We start from the raw sequence: 24,953 nt of genomic DNA on the forward strand, positions 1-24,953 counted from the left end.
GGTTTCGAGGCATCCATCGTAACAGCAAATTACGGTCCCTTCATGCTGATGCAGTGGTCAAGAAAGTACACCAAAGCATTTTTGTTCTTAGGTGTCTGAGAAAATTTGGCATACAGATGAAGATTCTCATAAACTTCTGAAGATGTGCTATGGAAAAGATTCTCACTGGTTTAGTATCTGCTCTGGCCTGCCTACACCTGCAGAGAGTGTTGATCACAGTCGTCCATCAGAGGCTCATCACTTACTTCCATCCAATACATCTTCATGGTCCATTTCATCAGGAAAACTGGAAGTATCACCAAAGATGCCTGCCATTCCCTTTTCTCTCTTCTACCTCCTGGGTGAAGACACAGGAGCTTGAAAGCCCAGACGACCTGATCAAAAACAGCTCATTCCCAAATGATGTCAGACTCGTGAACTAACCAGCATTTTTGCACCTCCTTCCCTATGATGCTGCCACATTATCTCACCCTTGACTCACTACTTCATTTGACTATTCTATTATATTACTTTACATTCTTTTGCAGGACATCTGATTGCCTGCAATCTTTGCACCATTCTGGTGCGTGCTTCATTTGAACAAGTAATTTCATTGCCGTCTGTACATGATAACACATTAACTTAATGTAATCTAATCTAAAAGGACAATACCAGAATCTTTTGTTAAGGAAATGGAAGCAGGACACTTAAAAAAAGAGTAGAATATAGTCAACATAAATTTATGAAATAAAAATCATGCTTGACAAATCTGATTTTCATTTTAATGGTAATTAATCTTTGGTATTCTCTGCTCTTTGGGCTGTTGAGGTCCAGCTATTCACTGAATTTAAAACTCTGTTCAACAGATTTTCGGATTTTAAAGTAGCTAAAAAGTATGGGAATAAGCCAGCAAAAGGTGTTGATGTTCAAAAGGTGTTCTAATCTTCAGGTTTACAGCCATGCTGGTTCTTCACTGCCTGCCACAGACTCAATCAGCCAGCTCAGTCAGAAATATCGTTGGTTAGCCACTCTTGGTGAAGAATATTCTGTGCCCTTCTTTCTTCCAAATGTTGTTCACCATGGAGAAGTGACAACCTATCACCCGAGGGAGTTGGGCCTCGTGCCTCAGCATGCACCTCTCTATTTTTCTCGGAACCATAGAGTGAGATGCACCTATGAAAGGTCATGAGAGTCAGGAGGAGATTTTCATGTTTGGATGAGAGTTGTTGATGTCTGCAATCAATATTAAAAACGCCCAGGACTATTCCCTCTGTCCTATCAATGTTGCATTTATCCTGCAGATGGGAAAGGGAATATTACATGTAACGAGCATTTGTTAATGGATCAGTGCTGGGACTCGACTTACTGCAAATTATTTTAAAGACAAGGATGAAGATACCAAAAGTCTAGATGCTAAATGTGAATGTGACGGAAAGATGACAGGAATCCAAGCTGTGAAAGGAACAATAAGGTTACAAAGGGTACACAAAAAAGCTGGAGAAACTCAGCGGGTGCAGCAGCATCTATGGAGCGAAGGAAATAGGCCACAAAAAAGCTGGAGAAACTCAGTGGGTGCAGCAGCATCTATGGAGCGAAGGAAATAGGCCACAACACAGGTTACAAAGGGTCACTGACAGATAAGTGAGCGGCAAAAATGTGGCAAATGGAGTTTAATGCCAAAAATATGATTTTCTAGCTTTAGTGGGGAAAAATAAAATTAAGCATTATCTAAATATTGAGAGAATGCAGAGATGCAAAATTCAGAGGGTTCTGGGTATCCTAACTCATCATTCATAAGAGACTCGTTGACATATGTAGCAGGTGATTATTAAAGCTGGGGAAATTAAATAAATGTGGGAGGTTAAGATTCTGTGGAGTGGTGAGGCCACATCCGGCTTACTGTGTTCAGAACCGGTCCCCCTATTCAAGGAAAAGATATTCATGAATTGAAACTGTTCAAAGATTTATGGAGTGGATGGGTTGTCAAGAGGAAAGATTGGCAGGATAAGATTATATTTGTTGGGTATTTAGAAGGATAAATTGGAACTTGTTTGAAAAGAAAAGATCCTGAGGGTTTTGTCAGGTTGAATGTGGGGAAAATATTTAATTTCATATGTGAATAGAATTAGGAGGTCCTGTTTAATAACAATAGTTTGCTCATTTGAGACAGAGATGAGATTATTAACTTAGTAACATATTAACTTATGCTGCCATCACTGCACTCATTCAAAATATCAACCACCGACATCCTCTCCTCCCATTCCCCAACCTAACCTCTAAATAGTTTAATAAATAAAAATAATGTTTTGTTGGTCAGAGATACTTAGTTACCTTATGCCAAATGACATGAGAGCAATTATTACCACAAATAATCTCTCGTCCATGGCACACAAAGCAGAAGTATCAGGCAAGGAACCACTAATCCCTGCAAACAATTGTCTGTGTATATGTATATATACACACACACACACAAACATACACACACACACACATTTAGATTAAACAGTAAGCAGACTGGTCATTATCTTGTTGAACAGGCCTCCTACATTCACTTCCTCGGCTCGTGTGATGATTGCAACTGAGGCAATGAAGTTTGTTAGCAATCGATCAGTACAATCCTGCCCAACCAAGAGTAAACACCTTTAGGAAAACGGCAGATGAATTTGGAGGTAAAGTAGAAAAAAAAAATTTGAGAATCAAGACAAAGTATAGCAATACTCGACTTGACAGGAGTGTGAAGAAAATAAATGGCACAAATAGGATTCATCTATAAATGTTATCGCAGTCTCTCCACACTGAAATGAAGGTCCACGACTTTAACATTTTAAAGTTTGGATGAAAAATAACAATTTATGTATTTTTAACAGAGGAAACTAATCTTGAAACATGAAGTATTAGAATTCAGTCCAGCTAAAAATATTCGGAGTTTGCGATTAAATGCTCAATTTACTCTACTGAGCTGTAAAGTATGTAAATAAATCCCTGCCTGACCCCACCTAATGGGGCACCAATTTGCAAGTACACAAAATAAAAATGATAGAAATGAAAATCTGGATCATATCAAAACAAAGAATAACGGGCATAGTTATATGTGAACACTTAAGCCTGAAAACATGTTAATGTCTCACATCACCTCGCTGCATCTATTGAAAATGTCATACTTTCATTTCAGGTTCTATTGTTATCAGGTAACATCTATAGAAAGCAAAACAGAATTTATTTCTCAGGGCTTTGATCCTACCCTGATAAAGGAACATTGTTCTGAAACATTAATTCTTGTTTCTTTTTTCCACATGTCCTGCTTCATCTGCCGAGTGCTTCTGGCATAATGTCATTATTATTTCAGATTTCCAGTATCTGAATTTTTTGATTCTCCTTGGGCTGCCATGAGGCATTAAACGTGAGATCCCACCCCCATCTGTGCCGAATGTGTCAAATGCCCTATAGATGTATTGCTTTCCCCTACAAAAGAGCAAATTTGGCTATCAATTTTCCTGTAGATTAAAAAGATGTGGCATTGTTGCCAAGCTACTCCAAGCCATAACTTCGTAAAGTGGTGAATGGGGTCACAATACCATTTCCCAATAAACTTCCTCGGTAGATAAAAATGCTGGAGAAACACAGCGGGTGCGGCAGCATCTATGGAGCGAAGGAGTCTGCATTGAAGATGCAGGACAAACAATAGCCTCTAGGATGCTGTGGGACCCAGCAAACCTCTGGCTAGATGTTAGCCAGGAGTCCTACGAGGAGAACAAAACTGGACCATCCAATGGGAACTGAAGACCATAACTCAACCCTGAGTTGAGCCTAGGACTGGACACAAAACCAAATCTGAAACCAAAGACCAGACTAGACCTGGAATCACTGAGCAGCTAATGTCCATTCTCCCCTTTCTCGATTGTCCACCGCCCATCTCCTGCAGTTGGGTTCTCATTTTCACTTGAACACATCGACAATTGAAATTGGGCAAAAGCAGCACATGTGTCCCGGTTATTATAATTTTCTGTTAATATCATTGACTATAATATGGTGCTTATTGATTTCTTGCTAAAATAAAAGGTTATCAGATATGATGTGTATTTTGATTTATTTTGCAATGTTTTGCTTCATTATCAAGCTAAAAATGTATCTGTAATTAACAATCACAACAAATAACAGTGAAGGGTAATGGCAGTCTCGGTGCATGAATGATTCTGCTGTATAATTTAGTAACTGTATATTGACTTGTGTATAATGTAGTAACTGCACCCCAGCACCTCAATATACTATTAAGTGTAACTACAAGTCCATTTCACTACAATTCAGATTTAAAGCAAATAAAAATAACTTCAGATAATGGGTGTCTCATAATTATTTAAAACATTGTGCTGGGTGTTATTTAACTAATCTAATAAACGAAATAAACTATAAATTAAAATGATTTAAAATTGAAAATACAATAATAATAAACTGGTATTGCAATGCATAAATATGACACAATGCCATGGTTTAACGGGACAACAAATAGCTTTTCTAATTTACCCTTTTATGTGGTATCATCTATAAATGTACTGAATTTATACTTAACATCTAAATTCACTTTTCCCTTTACAACCCCCCACTGCTTCATATCATTCAGTTCCCATTTTCATTCCACAGCTTACATTGACTTGGCAGTCATCATGGTCACATTCACATTGACCATCAGCTTCTTACAAATCTCATCCTTTGTCTTAGTACAGATGAATAACATATATCCCTTAGGTTTCCCTATTACCTCCGTTTCATTTATATTGAAGTTACTCACTCTATTTCAATTAACATGCAGAAAATATTAAAAATAATAAATTTCCCAAAGTTAATCTATTTAAATTCCTTAGGATTCCAGTTCTTCTTTCATGGTCTCTTGCTATTGTTGTGTTGAAAAAAGTTTGAGATATCTTTGCATCTGTGGGTATCTCTTTATTTCTCTCTTCACATTTCTAAACATTTCTATTTTTCCATGTTCTTGTGAACCTCTAATCTCCCAACTAAAAAGTGACACTAATCACAGAAAAAACACCTTTAACTTTGGAAATGACAATGTGAGCTAAAAGAAGGGAAATACACGGAGCATGTGCACGAAGGGAAGAAGCAAATTTAACAGCCTTCAAACAAATGATTCCTGCAAATGTACATATTTTAAAAGTTTAGGAAAGAGAAATTATCATAACTTGGTAACACATGTTCATACATTCCTCCCTGGGTGAGATTCACGAAACACAGGGTCTAAAAACTGGTGAGAATTGGCAGACTGCAGATACCCAAGAACTACCAGTTACATCGCAGTATTTGTTCACACTTTTCTGTGGATGAAGGGTTAGATAATGTAAAGATTTTATTACTTCTCAAATGCCCCTCAGGAGATCAAATGAACTTCACTGTTACTCAACAAAGTGCAGTAAAATTAAAACACCCTGGAACCATTATATAAACACACTCACCACAAACAGCAAAGTAAGTTATAAACCAAAATTGCTTCTCACTTTCCAAGGGCAGAATTAAGTGTAAAGTCCAAAACACTTTAGAGAGTCTGAAACATCTAAACAGGTCAATTGCAATTTTATGACCAAGAAAATGGACAATGTTCAACAAGTCTGATTTGATGTTTTTGGTAATTTGCAAAAGATTTCAGGCAGTTCCCTTATATTTGTATAAGTGTAAATCTCAGTGACACTGCAGTAAAGGAAATTTGGAATATCCACCTTTCCAGTTTCACCTGTCACAGGTTAATTTCATATCTGTCATGTACCCAATGATTAAAAAAAACCTTCTGACTATGTTTGTAGGAAAATCATAATTGGAAAAATGAGTAAATAATGCCTTGAGCTGGTTCTGCAGCAAAGCCTTCAAAAATCACTTCCAACTTTTGTGTTGCTCGTGACTCCAGAAAATCAATACTTTCCTTATTGATTTCTCGATTTCATTTTTATTCCAATCAAATTCAATTATTTGTTACTTTAATTTTAAAAGCAATTACTCCCAATCGCTTTGAATTTTGCTATTTTCTCTGTGAACCATCCAATGTTATAATGAAATCTACACCAGGCCAATTGATTGGCTTTCTTCACGTTCATCAACCCCCTTGGGAAAGATCACTATTGATTGAAGGGAGCTGGATAATCTACGGAGAATTGTCACTGGAGAATATTCATCACCTTACTTACCATGCTATTGCTCACAATGGCAAACCTTGAAAAGGAGATCCAGGACAGTACACTTACTATAACTCTGTCAACACCATCCATCGATTTGCTGAGAATTGGTTGAAGGATTGGTCATTGGACATTTTGGATTCGTCCTGCTCTTGTGGGCAGAGCAAATTTGGTTTACAAAAAGGCTGCAGCGTTAACAATTTCAATGTATTTCATGAAGATGTCCAATAGTCAGGGAACCGTTGACATGCTGCAGACATGTACAAATCTTATTTAGTTCCAACTTTTCACTTCAGACGTACACACTTAAAATTTCAATGAGTAAAGCCAGGTATACATAGTGGGTAGCATGATTTCAAGTTTTTTTTTTTGAGTCATTTCTTATCTATTCTTAACACCTTTTCTTTATTCATCAGAGGCCTAAAGCATCCACAAACTGCTCTTAAAATTATCACGGCAATGATTTTTCCTTCTCTCTTATGGAATAAATTGCAACTCCTCGATATGAATTTCTCTTTCAATGCAGTACACATCCGATCATTGTCGCATTCAATTGGTTCGAAAGCAAAAACAAAGATGGAGACTTTGTCAAGATGTCAAACTTGTCTAAATTCTATCAGCAATATGCTCACAGACAAAATACTTTCCGTTAAGTTTTAGGTTCTGAAAAAAAAAAACAATCGCATGAGCAATCAATGGGCTCTTGCAAATGGCATTACTTTTACTCAGAATTGTTTCCATTCAAGATCTGGAATTTGCACTGAACATCTTCCCTGATGAATTAGTACTTCAATAAACTTGGCCTGTAGCAATTGCAACTGAACCTCACAAATGATTCTGCATTTGATCACCAAAACATTCAAGTGATCTCAGATGAGGCTGTAACATTGGCCTCAGTATATTTTCTTTCAGATAGGGTGGGGATTGAATCTCAGGCATTGTTATCCCGAGTAGAAAGCCTATAGCTTTAAATGAGACCATACATCAAGATGAAACTAATCAGAGAATTGCAGCACTTTCCTTCAGCACGACTGTCCCTTGTAAAGGTCTAAAGCACTGAAGTCTCTTCCATATGGTGCAGAGATTTATATAGGTAAGGATAATTACTTTGTGGGCACTTTACTGCGGGTCAACTCCCATTGAGCACAAACGTACATTAAAAACAAACTTATCTTGATGAAAGAATTGTATAATATTCAAACACAATTATTTGCAGAAGGATAATAAAAATCTAAGAAACAGAAGGCTATACTGCTGTTTGAAGCTGCAATAACAATATGGCTTATAACTCAGCACTTGACATATCCATCTTAACTCCATATCCTTGATTCTCTTGGCTTTCAAACATCCATTAATCTCATGCCTGAATATACTCAGTTACGGACAATCCATAATCTTCTGGAATGTGGAATACCAAAAATACATAAACCCTGGGTAAAAACATTTTTCATCTCTTAAATGGCTGACTTCTTACTACTTCTAGCTCACATTCAACCAATCTCAATTCACAATTTAAAAAATTCAACAGAGCATATCTCTGTATCAGATGCCGAGTAATGCATGCATATTATATCACTTGAAAGATGAGCTTCTTTTCTGGGATATTGTCTTTAAGGTCTTCATTTTTAGACAGGAAAATTTCCATAACCATAAATAAGTCATCTTGATTTTACACCAGAATAAACAGATTCAAGTATTTTCATGATTTTGTCCACACAGATTTTTTTAGATAATGAAAGTGATAAAGGTGATAGCAATTGCAACTATTAGCTCCTTGGCAAATTGGTAGTTGATTTACCTTTTCTTATTATCAGAATTGCAGTAAAGTGAAATGAATTCTGACTAGAAATGCAGACAAACTTACAAACCAGCCAGCTGTTGAAGAAAGTGTAAAATGAGCCTCCCATTCATCATGGATAATAAAGAGAATTGATTTTGTGCCTGGATTACGAACGTTCCCAGGTCTTTGTGCAAACCGGTATCGATGCAGTAAAGCAAAATCTGTGCTGAATCAACTTTGATTTGACATCAAATAAAAAATACTGGAAACATTCAGCAGATCGGGTCACAGACCCAACGTCAGAACTGGGAAAGAGGGAAAACAAGCTGCAGAGACTAGGATGGGATGGATGTATTGAAGGGAGTATTTCCAATAGGGTGGAAGAGTAGGCCAAGATTGCTGCTGAATGCTTTTGGTTGATAGGTTAAGGTGATGAAAGAGACAGAGTGAACAAAGGGAAACACAAATGTTGTTAAATCACCAGAATATCAGTGTCAGTGGAGAGAGGAAAACGTGAACTAACATCATTAATGGATAAAGCACAGCAGAGGTGATCAGTTATGATTCAGACATTTACAGGCATATTAATGCTACAATGCAACAAGCAAATATACAATAAACACAAATACAATAAATTTTCATTTATACTACGCAACCAAGCCATAATAGCGCCTGGATGTGGAGTCCGGAAGACGGCAACTTGCCTGGATGAAGTGCTGCTCCTCAGGCTATGTTGGGTATCATTGGAAGGCCACATGCAAAAAAGGTCCAGAGTGGAGTGAGATAGAGAATTAAATGTACTTTCACATTCAGGTGATGCAATGTCTTCATTTCAATACCTCAACCACTGCCACCACCTACGTCTCTGCCAGCAGTTCAGATTCTAAAATGCTCTTTTTAAAATTTGAACAAATAACAAAGATCACGTGCTAAAGTATTTATAAACAGATGATCCCTTTGTTCTGTGAAAAATTAGAATTGGACTCAGTGACAGCTTACACGCACGTATTCAGGAATTTTCATACTGACAATTAATGTGTCGGAAAGAACTGCAGATGCTGGTTTAAATTGAAGATAGACACAAAATTCTGGCGTAATTCAGCGGGACAGGCAGCAACTCTGGAGAGAAGAAATGAATGACATTTCGGGTCTCAACCCAGGTCTCGACCCTAAATGTCACCCATTCCATCTCTCCAGAGGTGCTGCCTGTCCCGCTGAGTTACTCCAGCATTCTGTGTCAACCGACAACTAACTTAATAGTTCTATTATTTAAATGCTTCACTGAAGTCTTACATGCTTTGACTTGAATTATTAACACATTTGTTTTGTTCTTTTATTGGCCTTTCTTCAACCACCAAGACTTTTCAAGAATAAACTTTTAGGCTTTTGCTGCACTTGAACGTAAGTGTACAATGATATATCATAGTACTCACACCTGCTGTCACTTGAGAGCTACTTCCTAAACAAAAGGCTCTGTTAATGGATCTGTTATTTGATCGTGCAAGCAGCAACAGAGAGCCTACAGTCACTGTGGAGGCAACAATAACAGGACGTTGCTCCTCAAGAGAATTGCAGGATGATGATCTAAAACATATATAATACCGAACAGAATTCTCAGCAAGTAGACCAGTGTCAATGAGAGGAGGTACATGTGTCATGAGCAAGCTCAAGAGATAAGCAGATTCAGTTATTTGTCCTGCTTATGGAATGAGTGAAAGAGTTCAAGGTTGACAATATCATCAAGATCCCATGGTAGGACTCCGAGCAGAGAAAATTTGCTATATGCAGGAGGATGCAGGCAATATTGTTGCTGTATGACAAGGCCTGAATTTTAGAAACATTGATGAGTCTAGCAAAAAACACAAGCTATGAATACCATTTCAAATGAAAATAGTCGAACTACAAAGGGACATTTTAATTCAGTTCAGAGGTACACAGAAAGTGATTTTGGCAGCAAATTTGAGGGATGAGATGATCTAAAATCCCTGAAGGTCTACAAGGTTAATGGCGGATTGTGCCACTGCAAGTATACCAGGCAAACCTAAGAATGAATTATAAATTTGCAGCCCTGGATACAGGCCTTCAGCACACTGGTGATTGCAAGGTGATTTATGATAAATAGTCATCCACTGAAGATCGCAACTGATAAGAGTTCATAAATATTAATGGCATGCTCAATGCAACTCCATTTGTAAGCTTCAGTAACATTTTGCAAACGTGGTTTGGGGTGATCCAGTAGTTTCTCAAGAAAATATGTGCAGTTTGTGACGTTGACATAGGGAGGATGTTGCCAATTAACATGGCCAGTTGAACGAGACAGTCAATACTGATGGAAAGGATTTGTGATGGCACTGCGTTTTAACTGGGCAAAAATCCAGTGCTGGCATTGCATCTTTAAGCATACATAAGCTATTGGCACAGTTGGAGCATCTCTTTATTGATTTATGCAGCGGAATGTGGATCTTGGATCATATAATTCATATTCACCAGAAACCTGGCCTATTTTTTGTTAAAGACCCATTCCCTGTGTCTTTAAGCTGCAGGTAGAGGAAGAGCAGTTTAAATTAGAACAGGATGAGCCAACATATCAAGTTGGCAACCCCACTGGTGGTTGTTCCTCAAGCAGATAAACTCTACAATTTTGTTGTGTCTCAAGGTACCATGAGATAGAACCAGTGATAATGAGTTGTATCCACTCCCCAACTATCAAGATTAATTTGCAGAATCGGCAACCTCAACATACTTAAGCATTATGACCCGCTTCTAGGCACAGTTTAACAGTTATTGAGATTTGTTAGTTCCTTGTTATATTTTACTCTAATTTAAAGTTTCTACTACACTTAGCCACCATACCGAGTTCCTTTCACAAGGTATTACACAAAATTAAACCCAGCCCTATGTTGTCAGAACAAAAAATATGTTTATTCAAACTGCTTGAAAACAAAATGACTTTCACATGATGCCTCCAGCTATGGGGTGGGTGTAGTTATTATCCATGTTCAAGCTATGGGGTATTAATTATGCATTTTTCCCCCACATTCTCACCTCCAGTTTTTTTAAATTTTATATATATAAAGAGGTTGCATCCTTTATTTTGGGATTACCCAATTCTACTCTGGTCATGAACCATTGGTGGGAATTTTGGACCAAAGGCAGCCTTTCCAACAATGGCAATTACATAACTGCAAGGACCATTCTCTGTTGCACAGGGACCACATTAATGAGCTCTGTCCATCAAATCAGAACGGTACAGCACTTTGCGCCTTATGAGGAGTCAGCGACCTCAATTAGAACAAGAATTTTTGAATTGCAAGCTGTTGATAATGATTTTTCAGCCAAAGATAATGCCAACACCATCAGTAAATATGTTTAAGGGTGGAATAAGCCACAATTTCAGAAGCCACAGTTTTTTCACACTCCCTCCCATTAGACATCTTATTCCCATGCCAAATTGATATCCTTTGGTATGTCTTTTAGTTTTGCAGTTTCTTAACTCTACCCACAAGGATTCTACATCCTATGTCGTTTCTTGCTAAGGATTGGACATCATTCTTTTCGAACAGAGCCATCCTGCCCCGTCTGCCAACCTGCTTGTCTTTTCGATCGGATGCTGTCCTTCGATGTTCAGTTCCCAGCTCTGATCAGCTTTCAGCAACGGCTCTATGATGCCCAGAATATCATACCATTCAAGTATAACACCTTCTGTTCTGTATTCACCACCCCTCTTCTCAAATTGGTCCCCGTGTGCCGGATGTTAGACTCTTATCCGTTTGTAAACTTCCTGTCCTATTTCTTATTCTGGAAACTTCAGTAACGTCTCCTGCATCTCCTTCCCTTTAACTTTATCATACTTTTCCAGTCTGTTGAACCCACCCCCCTACTATTTAGTTTAAAACATTATCTACAGCCTTAATTATGCAATTTGCCTGGACCCTGGTCCCAGCAGAGTTCAGGCGGAAACTGTCCCATCAGAACAGCTCCATCTTCCCGATATTGATGGCAATGTCCAACAAATTCAAACCCACTTCTCTAACACCAATCTTTGAGCCTTGCATTTAACTCTCTAATCTTATCAACCCCATGTCAATTTGCTTGTGGCTCCGGTAGCAGACCAGAGATTATTGCCTTATGTTACAAATGTAACATAACATCCCATACCAAAAGTTCTTTACCACCCTATCGACCCGTAATGCCACTTTCAAGGAACTGTGTACCTATACTCCAAGATCCCTCTGCTCTATGACATTCCCCAGGGCCCTCCCATTCACTGCGAAGGCCCTGCCCTGGTTTGGCTTCGCAAAATGCAACACCTCACATTTAACTGCAATAAACTCCATGAGCCATTCTTCAGCCTACTTGCCCAAAGATCTTAGAGCTATAAGATCTTTGTACTTGCCCAGTTGAGCAAGATACTGCTGTTATTTTTGATAACCATCTTCACTGACGACGATATCACCTATGTGACAAGTATCACACTTGCTAATCATGCCTTGCACATTTGCATCCTTTTACTATAGCTTAGAGATACAGAATGGAAAGAGGTCCTTTGACCCACCGAGTCCCTGCCGATTATCATCAATAACACATTCACACTACTTTGTTATATTTCTCATCAACCCCCTACACATCAGGGGAAGTTTTCAGAGGCCAATTAATCTACAAATCCACGTCTTTGGGATGTGCAAGGAAACCGGAGCGCCCAGAGGAAACCCACGCGGTTACAGGGAGAACAAGCAAACTGTACGCAGACAGCTACCGTGGTCAGGATTGAACCTGGATCTCTGGCGCTCTGAGGCAGCTGTTCAATCAGCTGTGCAGTCGTACTAAATCAGGACATGGGTTAGAGGATGCAAGTGCAGCCAGAAGTGTACTGAAACAGTCATCTCTAGATGTAAGAAAGGAATTGATGAGGATTTTTACTGATGTGCTAAAACAGAAACTGTCAGGGAATCTGCAGGGGGGAAAGTAGGCAATCTTAATACTGGTGCAGATCTGTGGTCAGAAGTTCACCGTGGATCAAATATGACCCCAACGTTATGAATGTTCTGGTTCATTTGTATTTGGAATTGAAGATAATTAACTCTCGATTTAAAATTCCAATAATTATTAAGGCTAAATATTAGAATTCTTTGTACTATTATGCAGTAATTTTCTGTTACTATCAGAAGATTCAGAGTTAAGATTTAATACACGGAAAAAGGGTGTGGAGTAAGGAGAGCCACGAGCAAGGATAGTCGAAAGAGAGGGAAAAACTGTGAATTTGTGGAAGAATATTGTGCCGTCAGCCCTTCTTTAATTGAAAACTATTATTTTGCGTTCTTGACCCATGATCATTAAACAAGTGTGATAAACGGATGTGTTGCATTTTTTCCCAATTTTTATTTTTATTCCAATTTCCATTATTAATTTTCACTTCAAAGTGGAAATTGTCAATTTTTCATATTTTAGTAATAACCAGAACTCGTATAGGAACTTTAACACAAGTTCAAACTAGAGATAAAATTTACCTTGGACACCATTTTTCTTCTCTAGGAATCTAATTAAGGTATTGAGAATTATCTATATTGGAGCACAAGTGTTCAGGCAGCTATCCAACATTCCCACTAGCTCACAAGGGAGAAACATGTCTTGTTCTCCAAAATTATATTTCCCGTGAAGTATAATAAATTGAATACTACAATTCTTTAGTGTGCCTTCCACAAGAAGACACATTAAATCGATGGTGTTAGTATATTCTATTCTGGCTGATTTTAGAAGGCCGGTGAGTCCTCATTTTTTATAGAACTCAGTTGTTGATGAGGAGGCCCAATGCTATAATAATTCCAATGGGAGCTAGCCTCCCATGCAAGAATCAAAAGTCAAATCAAGAATCAAGAGGGCGTAATTGTCAAATGTATTGGCAACAGAACAATGAAAATCTTACTTGCTATAGATTTACAGGCACATTAGCACAACAAATAAATACAATCAATATATAATTCAATGAATTACCAGTAATACTAGGTAACCAGGCCATAACAGTGCAAACATAGTGCAACCTATACAAAATCCATAATAGATCATTGCTGAGGTAGGGTTGTGAAGTGTGGTCCAAGAGCCTGAGGGTGGAAGGGAAGAAACTCTTCTTGAACCTTGAGGTAACAGTTCTTAGGCTTCTTTTCCCCCAAAAGTACCAATTAGAAGAGACCATGGCCAGAATGGTGTGGGTCTTTGATGATTTTACTAGCTTTCACGAGGCAATGCATCCTGTAGATCATTTTGATGATGGGAAAATCAATGAGCGCGTTTGACAATAACCACTGCATTCTGCAGCTGCCTTTATCGTTGAGAGTTCGAGTTACCGAACCAGATTCTCATGCAACCAGCCACTACAACTTCCAATGTAAACCTGTGGAAGTTTGATGGAGTAGTTTGCAACTTTTAGAATCTCCTCACATTTCTGAGGAAGTAGAGATGAGCCTGCTTTGCGATTGCATCAATGTGCGAGGTCTGGGACAGATCTTCAGAGATTTGTATACCCATGAACTTCAAGCTATCGACTCTCTTCTGCTGTCTTGCCAATGAACAACAGGTCACGGATCCTCGGCTTTCCGTTCCGTAGGTCAACAATCAGCTCTTTGGTCTTGTGAACATTAAGAACAAGAATGTTGTTCTGGCACCATTCAATCAGATTATCAATCTGTGCTCTGATTTATCATTATCGTTATTCATCCAACAATTGACGAATTTAAAGATGGTGTTGAAGTGATGGGTACAGAGAGAGCAGAGGAGGGGACTGAGCATGTAGCCTTGCCGTGCCCTTATGCCAATGATCAAAGAGAAGGTGGTGTTGTTGCCAATTCATACTGATTGTGGTCTGCCAATGAAGTAATTGAGGATCCAATTGTATTGGAAATGAACAGGGACCTAATTACCTGTTTGATGATCAGTTTAGAAGGGGTAATAGTGTTGAACGCCGAGATGTAGTCGATGAACAACAGCCTGATGTATGTGTTCTTGGTGTCCAAATGGTCCAATGCAGAGTGGAGAGCCAGCAAGATTGCATCCATTGTTGATCTGTTGTGGCACAAGGCAGATTGTAGTGAGTACACGTTCTTACTAAGGCAGGAGTTGATTTGCGTCATAACCAACCTCTCGAAGCACTTCATCACTTTGAACACGAGTGGCACCATTCAGCATTCATTGAGCATGTCACCTTGCTCTTCCTGGCCAACAGTAAGTGGGATTGCAGAATGCAATATGAAAGTAGCACACAAAACGCTATTTCTCTGCCATAGCTTAAATTATGACAAAAGATATCCAAGACACAAGTAATTTCATAGATTCTTTCTCAATGTCATCAGAGGATATGAAAAAAATGTTTTGAATAAACTTCCCATTTGAAAACCTTCCAACAAAATCTAAGCTTTTCAAATACAATTTTCTGAAGTAGTACACATTCAAGCTAAGCAAAAAGTGTCAGCTTCTACATTTTCAGTTTATGACATCAATGCTTTTTAAATCAAGCCACACAAAAAGTTTTCTTCTAATACTTTTCTTCATTAGTAATGTATAGTACTTCTGGGGGTTATGTTTATTGCTGTTTAGAACTGCAGGTTCTACCACTTAGCTGTTACATATGCAAGGCAAATCTTGAATTTGTTAATTCATTTTTAAAGTATTCATTTTATCTGTTGAATAATATATATGTATATGTTAATAACGGCAGAAAGTCCTCGAGACCCTCATTAATATTATTTGGAAGATGCATGTTAAACATAAAATCTGCTGATCAGGAAGTGGGGGATCCAATTGCATTGGGGCGAGCAAGGGCCCAGTTCCCAGAGATTGACGATAAGTTTAAGGGAATGGTGGTGTTGAATGCAGAGCTGTAGCCGGTGAACAACAGTCTGACATATGTGTTCTTGGTGTCCAAGTGCTGCAGTGCAGAGTGCCTGTTTATTTTAAAGTGTTTGTTTATCTTATAAATAATACATTTATAAATGCTAATAATGGCAGAAAAGTGCTCAAGTTCATTTGTATGAACTCTATGGGGAAAAAAACATGTGCTTCACTAATTATAGTTTAAAGGGAATTGATGCACTGTAATGGAAATTGGAGCAAACCTAACACAAATCACTCTGAATTTCAGCTTCATTCGATACCATTTCCTGATTTAACTATCATGATATTTGGTTCTTCAGAGCAATAAATAACTAAAGTAATATTTGACTTTGATACTCTGCAAGATCTTCAAGTTACAGTATTATTAGTCATGGATCTAATTTATATCCTATGATTAGGCTCACACAAGTCATTTGTGGTCAGTGGCTTGTAGGCTGCGAACCACATCATTTATTCAGCTTACACAACATTTTTGCTTTGAATTATAAATGGAGGATAAACCGATATGCAGAGTAGTTTACAATCTTCAGATTCAAATTAGCCTGATTAAAAGCAATTCCATGACAACATCTTGATATAAATGTGCAACAAATTATCTGGGAAGACTACAGATTCTTGTCAGATTTAGATGCTAACGGTCAATACTTTAAATACCAACTGCAAAATTTGGTATTGACCATATTGAAGAAAATCCTGATAAGTGAGAATTTAAAAAAATGCCAGAGCTCCATGACTGCACATCACATTAAATGACCTGAATGACTGACGTCTGTTTCTATGTTTCCAATGATCATCAAAGCAGTTACTTTCCAGAGCATCTTCAAATCTTGAAGTTTCTTCCATCAGCAATAAGCTATTCACATCAAAGTCACAATGATGTATTGTATAATGGTTGAAAAATTATAGCTGACACGAGTATCTTTCTTAAATCATACTTGGATTGACAATCATATCTTAACCATAATCTTTGACAATTTACCTGCTGTGTATCATTATCAATGGACGTATTATGAAGTAAGGTGTGGAAACAGCTACATGTATATCTTAATAGGAACTACTGAAAGTGCATAAACCTGACACCAAAAATAAATAACGCCAGAACCTTAGTTCAGGTGCCTTCGTACGGGTGTCAGGGGCTATTGGGAGAAGGCAGGAGAATGGGGTTAGGAGGGAGAGATAGATCAGCCATAATTGAATGGTGGAGTAGACGATGGGCCAATTGGCCTAATTCTGCTCCTATCTTGACTTCATGACTATATAACCTGAGAATTACTTTTGGGAACTTCCACACATATGACAAGTCCAATACAGGCTGTGTAAGCTCCACACAAAACCCAGCAGTTCAGCTTGAACTTGAATACTTCAGCAAATGCAGTGGGTTTCCACCTGCTGAGCATGCACCAAGCCAAATCTCATGTTGGAATAGCTAGTTGATTCCTTTGGCTGCAATGGAAAAGAGATATTTTGAATTAATGAAGTTTGAATGTTTCTAACACTGATGTGGTTCTAAGATTTCAATTTAGTTCATTATATAAAAAGGATTTACAGTGCCATTCATAATGTTTGGGACAAAGACCCATTATTTATTTATTTGCCACAGTACTCCACAATTTGAGATTTGTAATAGAAAAAAAATCACATTTGGTTAAATTGCACATTGTCAGATTTTAATAAAGGCCATCTTTATACATTTTGGTTTCACCATGTAGAAAATACAGCAGTGTTTGTACAGTCCCACCAGTTCAGGGCACCATAATGTTTGGGACACAGCAATGTCATGTGAATGAAAGTAGTCATGTTTAGTATTTTGTTGCATATCCTTTGCATGCAATGACTGCTTGAAGTCTGCGATTCATGAACATCACCAGTTGCTGGGTGCCTTCTCTGGTGATGCTCTGCCAGGCCTGTATGGCAGCCATCTTTAGCTTATGCTTGTTTTCTGGGCTAGTCCCCTTCAGTTTTCTCTTCAACATATAAAAAGCATGCTCAATTGGGTTCAGATTGGGTGATTGACTTGACCACTCAAGAATTGACCATTTTTTAGCTGTGAAAAATTCCTTTGTGGCTTTAGCAGTATGTTTGGGATCATTGTCTTGCTCTAGAATGAACTGCCGGCCAATGAGTTTTGAGGCATTTGTTTGAACTTGAGCAGATAGGATGTGTCTATACACTTCAGAATTCATTATGCTACTACCATCAGCAGTTGTATCGTCAATGAAGATAAGTGAGCCAGTACCTTCAGCAGCCATACATGCCCAGGCCATAACACCCCCACCACCGTGTTTCACAGATGATGTGGTATGCTTTGGATCTTGGGCAGTTCCTTCTCTCCTCCATACTTTACTCTTGCCATCACTCTGATATAAGTTAATCTTCGTCTCATCTGTCCACAAGACCTTTTTCCAGAACTGTGGTTGCTCTTTTAAGTACTTCTTGGCAAACTGTAATCCGGCCATCCTATTTTTGCAGCTAACCAGTGGTTTGCATCTTGCAGTGTTGCCTCAGTATTTCTGTTCATGAAGTCTCCTGCAGCCAGTGGTCATTGACAAATCCACACCTGAAGACTGTTTCTGATCTGTTGGACAGGTGTTTGGGAATTTTTCTTTATTGTAGAAAGAATTCTTCTGTCATCAGCTGTGGAGGTCTTCCTTGGCCTGACAGTCCCTTTGCGATTAGTAAGCTCACCAGTGCTCTCTTTCTTCTTAATGATGTTCCAAACAGTTGATTTTACTAAGCCTAAGGTTTGGCTGCTGTCTCCAACAGTTTTATTCTTGTTTCTCAGTCTCATAATGGCTTCTTTGAATTTCATTGGCTCAACTTTGGTCCTCTTGTTGGGAAACAGCAATAAAAGTTTCCAAAGGTGATGGAAAGACTGGAGGAAAGACTAGGTGCTGGGAGCTCTCATATACCTACATTAAGGAGGCAATTAAACACACCTGAGCAATTACAAACACCTGTGAAGCCATGTGTCCAAAACATTATGGTGCCCTGAAATGAGGAGACTATGTATAAACACAGCTGTAATTTCTATATGGTGAAACCAAAATGTATAAAAATACCTTTAATAAAATCTGACAATGTGCACTTTAACCACATGTGATTTTTACTATTACAAATCTCAAATTGTGGATTACAAAGGTAAATAAATAAATGATGGGTCTTTGACCCAAACATTATGGAGGGCACTGTAGTTGATTTGTAATAGTTTTTGAATTATTTGAACAACAAGAACATTCAGAAGCATTCAAAATACTTACTAGACACAAGAAACTGTAGATGCTGGTTTATCAAAAAAGACAAACTGCTGGAGTAAACAGTGAGACAGGCAGAATCTCTGGAGAACATAGATGGGTTTATGTTTCAGGTCGAGATCCTTCTTCAGACTGATTGTGGTGGGGGGTGGAAGAAAGCTCGAAGAGAGGAGAGGCAGGACAAGGCCTAGCAAGCGACAGATGAATGCAGGTGAGCGGGATTTTTCATAGGCAGTTGGTTGGACAACTGGCAAAGCCCAAGATGATGACTTTAAACACTGCCAAATGTATTTTAAACCATTTTATGGTGAAGCTTGTTCTGCAAGCATATGGTGAATACCTCACAGTGAGATACCCGGTGGCATAACCTGCAAAAGTCAAATTCATGTTTTGTTTTTTTAAATATTTTCTCTTCATAAGCAGTCCATTGAAAATGTTGATGACTTGCTTCCATTCCAGTTTTGTAGATTATAAAATAGCTGACAAGGCTGATGCTGGAGCCATGGTCTCTCCATGAACACTGCAAGGGGTGGCAATCGGGCTGGCAGCTAGTCTGTGAGAAGGTGTGCTCTTTCCATAGTTCGGGTAAGCCTTCAGTGATCACAAAACATGTCGCACGGTTGTCAATACTATTTCAAATGCTTCTTCTTTACTTTGGGCTTGAGATTCCCAGAAGTCAGTGATATCACATATATTACAGGTAGCTTTCAGCACATTCCTCAATCTTTTTCTCTAAAGCATCTTATAATTCCCTCGCAGGCAAGAGCTAAAAATAAAGCATCCAATATAGAGTCCAGTGTTGAGTTGCAAAGGACATGCCTACCCTAACACAGATGACCAAGTAATTTGGCCCATAACATGGTGCATGTTGGCCTGGGATTGGGTGTTGATGTGCTTATCCTTCCAGTGAATTTGAAGGATTTTATAGAGATCGTATTGGGGAACTTTTTGCAGTTCTTTGAAAAGTAGCTCAGGTTTCGGAAGCATACGAAGGCAGTGATTACTGCTACATGAGTTTATGCCAGGTCTGATAGACTTACCTTCAAATGTCCTGTTTCTCAAATGACAAAGGCATTTTGAAGGCAGAGGCAAATTTCATTATTAACGCCTGTGTTCAAAGAGAGGGCTCCCAAGATACATGGAGCCGGGGGATCACTGTTTTCCAGATTGCCACCATGAACTTTTATTGTTGCAAGGCAGTATGGCACAGCAGGGACAGGTTCATACAGGACCTTGGTCCTATAGATGTTGAGTCCAATGCCAATCCACTCACATGCTTCAGTGAATGAATCAACAATCCCGGGAGCCCAGCTTCAGAGCATGTGCAAACGCAAGTGTAGTTGGCAGTTGGCAGCTTGATCACAGAGGTTAGAGTGAGTTTGATTCTGGAGTGCAGTTAACACTATTTGAAGAGTTCGCTATTAGATCTGTGGATTATCTCCATTCCCACAGGAAATTTGTTGGAGATGAAGTGCAACTTCTCAGTGAGAAAGATCAAAAACATTATTGTGATTTTAATGCAGTTTAGTTTGACACCAATCTTCACTAAGATAGGTTCCGTTGCAGGCTAGTTCTTCAGCATCAGTGCTCTCATGGCACGATTGTTTTATCTTTAATTTTTAAGATCCTAAACAACTCTTGATTTATCTTCCAACTAGTTTGTGCATATGTCTCTTGTAGAAGAGACAGTTTCGCATACCACATGCATTTAACAATTGAGGTTCCTTTTCTCTTCTGATCAAACCTTTCCATAACAAATAGCTCTCAGCATCCGGAGTAGAAGACCAATGCTTGGCCAACAAAACAAAATCATGAATTAAATTATAATCCATTACTATATACACACATGGCAAGGCCAATGCATTGATTCTAGTTTACCATGCAATTTCACTAAAGAGTACTAAGACTTGCTAATACTAAAACTATTCCATTGCAATTTCAACTCATCATATTTTACAAAATTAATTTTGTAATAGTCTTGGAACAAGTAAAACTGTTATTACATTAACAATGACATCATGTCATTTGATGCTTGCCAAAAATCCTGCTTCCAGTAATTTGTTCCAAGTGATTTAGTTCTTTCTCTCACCATAATGATTTAATTATTTCATAAATGCCAATATTTCTCCAAACACAACCTTTCAATATTGAAGCCTGTATACAGAATTGTTGCTCATCTTAAATGTAATATAAATGATTTGAAGAAATAATACATGCTAACCAAATTCATTTCGCGTTTAAAAATGTTTTAAAACATCTAACACAAATTATTCAAGATCACATTGTTCTCAACACATCAAAATGTAATTAAAAAAATATACAATTCATAAAGCTGTTCGATTAATATGGCTGTACTCAAATACCTTTCCATGATAGGAAGCTCTAATAGATAAATTCTATAATTCTATCATTAATCATGCAACAACAAGGGATTCAGTCAGGCCAATGACAAGCCCTATTCTATCCCCTTACTGAATTACCCATTTCATAACAGTCTCGCAGTTCAGGAGAAACTAACAGTCACACATACATGTTCCATGTACAATTCATTGATTATTAGGGGCATCAAAGGTTATGGGAAGAAGACAGGAAAATGAGAGGGAAAAATAGATCAGCCATGATTTAATGGCAATAGACAACAGACAATAGGTGCAGGAGTAGGCCATTCGGCCCTTCGAGCCAGCACCACAATCAGTACCCCGTTGCTGCCTTCTCCCCATATCCCCTGACTCCGCTATCTTTAAGAGCCCCATCTAGCTCTCTCTTAAAAGTATCCAGAGAACCGGCCTCCACCGCCCTCTGAGCCAGAGAATTCCACAGACTCACAACTCTCTGTGAGAAAAAGTGTTTCCTCGTCTCTGTTCTAAATGGCTTACCCCTTTTCTTAAACTGTGGTCCCTGGTTCTGGACTCCCCCGGCAACGGGAACATGTTTCCTGCCTCTAGCGTGTCCAAATCCTTAATAATCTTATATGTTTCAATAAGATCCCCTCTCATCCTTCTAAACTCCAGAGTATACAAGCCCAGCCGCTTTATACTCTCAGCATATGACAGTCCCGCCATCCCGGGAATTAACCTTGTAAACCTACACTGTACTCCCTCAATAGCAAGAATGTCCCTCCTCAAATTATGGGACCAAAACTGCACACAATACTCCAGGTGGGGTCTCACTAGGGCCCTATACAACTGCAGAAGGACCTCTTTGCTCCTAAACTCAACTCCTCTTGTTATAAAGGTCAACATGCCATTCGCTTTCTTGCTGTACTTTCATTGACTGACGAACAAGGACCACCAGATCCCATTGTACTTCCCCTTTTCCCAATTTACACACCATTTAGATAGTAATCTGCCTTCCTGTTTTTTTCTACCAAAGTGGATAACCTCATATTTATCCATATTAAACTGCATCTGCCTTGCATCTGCCCACTCACCCATCCTGTCCAAGTCACCCTGCATTCTTATAGCATCCTCCTCATAGTTCACACTGCCACCCAGCTTTGTGTCATCTGCAAATTTGCTAATGTTACTTTGAATCCCTTCATCTAAATCATTGATGGTGTAAATAGCTGCGGCGTAAATATGGCGTAATCGACTCGATGGGCCGAATGGCTTAATTCTGCTCCTAAGTCTTGTGATCTAAATTAGCAATATATGAGAAGCACCTACATCCGGAAGGTCCAGAATCTTAATAATTCACTGGCCATGAAGGCAAAAAAAGGGTTTAGGCTAAACAGAATACAGTGTTTTAGGGTTTTTTTTTTAAATGAGTAACGGAAATTTAGTTTAGTTTAAAGATACAGCGTGGAAACAGGCCATTTGGCCCACCAACACGATCCTACACACAAGGGACAATTTACAGAAGAAAAAGTTAACCTACAAACCTGTATGTCTTTGGAGTGTGAGCGGAAACCGGAGCACCCAGGGAAAACCCATGTGTTCACAGAAAGAAGGGACAAACTCTGTACAACCAGCACCCACAGTCAGGAAGCCGGGTCTTTGGCACTATAATGGCAGCAACTCTACTGCTACACCACCGTGCTGCCCTTAGTCAGGTAAAGTTTTCTACTAAACCTTATCACCAGCAACCCATCCACTTTTAATCAAATTAGTAAACAATGCCACACTCTTTACTGGTTAAATCAATGTCACTGAAAATATGATTAAAACTTGCACAACAATGAAAAGAAATGCATTGATAAACTATAGTTAATTTCCTAATGCAATATCTGAAGATGTTAATGATTTTCAAATACCTTCTTTATGATGTTATATACAAGAGCATAAACCTATGCATGTAAACTAGCACAGTGCATCATCAGGGGAGGGAATGGATAGACGATGTTTTGGATAAGGACCTTTCTTCATACCCAGAGTCTGAAGAAGGGGCCCCTACATGAAACGTCACCTGTCCACTCCTTCCCCACGTGGTTCCCTGACCTACTGAGTTCCTCCAGCACTTTGCATTTTGCACAAGATTCCAGCAACTGCATTTTCTTATGTCTGCAATGCAGTGCATTCCCTGAAAGGTTCAAGGATAACTTACAGGGACGTACACTAATTCCTTGGAAATCAGTCAGCTGCAGGATAACTTTAATATCAGTTACTTCCTCTGATATGCCATTATCATCTTCCTCTTTACATGTTTTTGACCATATTAATAGTCGACTTGCTCCCAAACTAATTAGAAAGCAAGCAGTGGACACATCAAACTTTGCACTGTGTTCTGGGAGAAGTTCTTCCATTTAATTCTCCAAGGTTATACAAATTAACATTAGGAATAAGAGCAAAATCCTATATACTACTTAACAACCTTGCAGAATTATCAATGTGCCCATACTTGAATTAGAGGAGAACCTGGCCTGCTGATGAGTGCACGTGCATTTACATCCAAGTCATTCAGCTTAAATTGAATTTTTATAAATCTGTACAAAACACCTGCATCAAACGCTTTGCATTTTATTTGTATTCTGCCCATGTCATTCTGGTAAGACAACTATTGGAACTGTTCAATCTTAACTGCTTAAATCAGCATACTATTACAATAATTTAGAATAGTTCCATATCTTTGAGGACCAAAATAGCAAATTTGTTGCAATTTCCCTCTTTATTTGAGAAAAATGCAGATGAAACAACAGACAGTAGCTGTAAAGTCACATTGTGTGTACTGCTACTAAAGCTATTTATGAATCATCAGTATGCTGGCAGTAAGCACCTGTAATTATTGCACTTGTCTAAATAGCCCATTTGTACTGTACATACCCACGGAGAAGCAAAACACCACAACTAATTATCTTCATTTCTAGCATGAATTTTATAAATAACTGGTCTTACCTCAATAACATATTGCAGATGAGTATTCATTTATTATTCAATGCTGCACATATTAGAATTCTCTGAAGAAACAAATGGCTCATAGGTTGGAATCCCTATCTATTTTAATTTTTATTTTCCACCAGTCTAAGATGTATTCCAAATGGATAAAAGCACCACTTGGGCTGTGTAATACAACACAACCAAACACCTGGTAATTCTCCAAAGACATGCATTTATTATTTGTATCCCCAGCTGAAAGAGTAATCCGTTGCAATATTTTTGAAGCAACCCTCAAGTTCAGCTTAGAGTCTCCCTTTGCCCAAAATCTACAGGTAGTAATGGGACACGGGCATATTTATTAAATGCAGAAACCATAAATGATATGTAAAACTGTATTTCAATGAAAACGTAATTTAATTATTCAGAGGAATCCATGGGACCTATTGCTTCTGAAAAGAGCAAATAGCTACAAGGCTGCCCTTACTTTTAAGGCTTTAATTTATTTGTTCCAACTGGGAACCACCTGTCCTGGTAATTGTGTTCTTGCAACATTTGCACTCATAATTTATGAAAG

The 24,953-nt window shown here is 38.5% G+C and overlaps 1 protein-coding gene across 6 annotated transcripts in view; it reads right to left on the reverse strand.

The window, feature by feature from the left end:
* Positions 1-24,953, reverse strand: part of camta1 (calmodulin binding transcription activator 1) — an 880,549-nt gene that overhangs the window by 744,362 nt on the left and 111,234 nt on the right. The gene's annotated exons all lie outside the window — the stretch shown is intronic.

The sequence above is a fragment of the Amblyraja radiata genome, chromosome 31 (assembly GCF_010909765.2).
Source record: "Amblyraja radiata isolate CabotCenter1 chromosome 31, sAmbRad1.1.pri, whole genome shotgun sequence".
In the NCBI taxonomy this organism is placed as follows: Eukaryota; Metazoa; Chordata; class Chondrichthyes; order Rajiformes; family Rajidae; genus Amblyraja; species Amblyraja radiata.